Raw genomic sequence first — 3017 nt, 5'->3', positions numbered from 1 at the left:
AAACTTTGCAGGCTTCACGCCCTCAGAAGGGGCTATCTGTTTTCATCCAAATCTGCCAAAAAGTAACAAGGTTATAGGTATTTCAGTGATTCCCCTTTATGCTCTATGGCCGCATCACCGAACCGCTCTGAATGAGCACCGGATCTTCTGAAGCCAGTTCAGGATAGTGACCCAAATCAAATCACTGTCCTCCGAATCAGCCAAATCTGAACTGAATACTTCCCTATTCACACAGACCTACTCCCAATGCATAATAAAAATGCTAACACTCTAAAAGACTTAAATCCATGCCACAACTAAAAGGAAATGAGAATGGGGAACCATTAAAAAAGCCTGGCATGCAGCATGGAGGAGAATATGGTGGAGCTGCTGGTGTTTGACAGGGGTTAATGAAGAGCTTACAGAGCCCCTGCCATAGTGGAAAAGGGGGATAAAAGGTACATAGAGTTCTTGGCAGGTAGAGTATGGCAAATTGGAAATAATGTTGCAGAGGAGGAGAGTATGGGGACACAAAGAGATCCTGCCATAGTATAGAAGTAGGGAGTAGGTGACACTGATTGCCCCTGCCACGGAGTGAAGAAACAGAACTGTAGAACAACAGGTAGACCTTTGCATGGAGGAGGTGCAGAAAATACTTCAAATAGAGTAGGATAGGGATGGCACTTAGAAAGGCTGTTGTGGGGAAGAGTGAAAGGATTCCCTGATGTGTGCAATGAGTTCAGCCTACAAAACCTACAGAGTGTGTATGTGATATGTTCATTTATTATGGCATTGCTGGAGTAATGATGTAAAACTTTAAAAAATAGTCAATGAACCTGCAAAATTTTGTGCTAATCTTGTTTTCAAGCATTATAATCTGCAGATTTTATCTACTTTGACAGAAAAGCACCCAAATAAGAAACGTTGTCAAATTTTAAGAGACAGCTTGTGACATTCTTATTATCAGTTCTTTTTATTGTGATAGTGCCTGGGGACCAGACTACAGAAGTAACTCTTTTACAGCATATGAAGTAATACTGATGTAGAAATGATGTGCCTAAGAAGAGAATCTGGCTCAGTGAACCTAATCCTCCCCCTCACTTAAACCAGGATAAATCAGGAGTTATTCCACTGAAGTCAACAAATTTCTGCAGGTTTAAAAAACAGTTGGAGTAAGGTGACAATCAAGGCCTTCATTTAAGAAGAAATAGTACCATCTTACTTATTTGTTGTTAAAGAGATTCTCTACTATTTGCACTTATACACAGTATTGCCCACACATGCCAAAAATGTAGCTTGCAAGTTTTCAGAGACTTGGTCTGATGTGCATGAGGTAAGAGTTTTCTGCAACAATAAAATGCACTAAAATGTCTACTGCGTTAAGTACTGAAACAAAATGAGTTGTCTTTCAAAAGCCACACAGGAACCATGTTATCTAGGTTAATAGGTTAAGACATGTCAATTCTCTGCCCACCTGTATTCAGCATGGCTTAACTGTTTTATTTTTAGCATATGTGAGCAGTCAGAGTAGAAACCTCCTTTCCTTCATTTCAAATGGCATTTCTCCAAGATGATGATACATCAAAATGAGTATTTGCCCAATTCAGAATAGTGTTTTCTTGCACAGTAGCAGAATGCAGTATAATAGATCCTCACTATGGTACTTCTCTGCTAACAAGCAGACTTCATAGCAAAGGAAACTGAAACCATGCACTTTCTAGTGCCACTGAAGTCTATTTCCCCTCTCTCCACTCTCTTTACTATTTATGTCGATTATCCTCCTTTTTGCGTGCATAATTCCTTCTGACATTAATAGGAGCTCTGTTCATGTAAGTCGTGAGGATAATCAGACCTTAAACAAGCTCTTACTTTTTCAGCCAAATCCCTTGGCTCAGCAAAAACTGCATTTCATGTCAACATGTTAAAATATTTTTTTTATCTCACAATACTCTGTTCCATAAGAATACTATATTCTATAAAGAATTCTACATTTTACCATTATTATTCTGCTGTAATATACAGAAGGATCTTTTGCATACACATGATATTAAGTTATATGCTGCATAAATATATATATTGATCAAAGAAAGATATAGCAGAAATCATACTAAGTAAGTGTACATGATAATGTACACTCTCAAACCACCTCTCCAACATATGCACAATTGCACATGCATACACACAAACACACACACAAGTAGTCCTATTGACTTTATTGATTTTGATTTTAAAAAAGAAACTTGTTTAAATTAGGGCTGTCAATTAATCACAGTTAAGACGCATGATTAATGCATTAATCGGGTCTTGCATTAATTTTTTTAACCCGTTAATCGCGTGTGTGGTTTTGGAGCCAGTCCCCGGGCTCCGCTCCACCACCTCTGGGCCACCCTGTGGGGCAGCGGTGTCAGCGCAGAGGACTACAGGGCAGCCCAAGCATGGGCTCTGGGCAACTGCAATTGGAGCAGGGAGCATGAACACAGACACACACAAACAGCCTGTACACTGTGTGTAGAGCAGCGCCACAGTGGTAAGTCTGTGGAGGGGGAGGAGAGGCCCCCAAGGAGAGGGAGGGAGTGGGACAGGAGCAGGGGCTGGGTGAATGGGGCCCTGGGGACAGGACATTTCATGAAATGGAGCCATAGGCAGCTCATCCAGGGGTGCTGGGAGTGTGTGGCTCCCCACCACTGTGTGCACCCCCAAGGGAGGAATGGGGTGCATGTGGCCCCTGGATTTGTCTATGGGATGAGGGTGGGCTGCCCACTGTGGGCTGAGACTCTGCACCCTGCTGCCTTTGCCCCAGGACCTGCATTGGTCATGCCATATGTTCCCTGCCTGCCCTGCCATGGAAGGCACAATGTGGCATTGTGTGGCTCCCAGGGCAAAGGCAGGGGGGCACAGAGCCCCAGCCAGCAGTGGGCAGCCTGCCCATACCCAAATCTGGGGGGCACATGCCCCCCCATGCCTCCCCCAGGGGTGCACGCTGTGGCAGGGAGCACCCCCCCACACACACACCTCCCTGAACAAGCCACTCACAGCTC

Source organism: Gavialis gangeticus, unplaced genomic scaffold, assembly GCF_001723915.1.
Source record: "Gavialis gangeticus isolate Ggan-Ray unplaced genomic scaffold, GavGan_comp1, whole genome shotgun sequence".
In the NCBI taxonomy this organism is placed as follows: domain Eukaryota; kingdom Metazoa; phylum Chordata; order Crocodylia; family Gavialidae; genus Gavialis; species Gavialis gangeticus.
The sequence above is the reverse complement of the archived record's forward strand: the minus strand, read 5'-3'. Positions refer to the sequence as shown.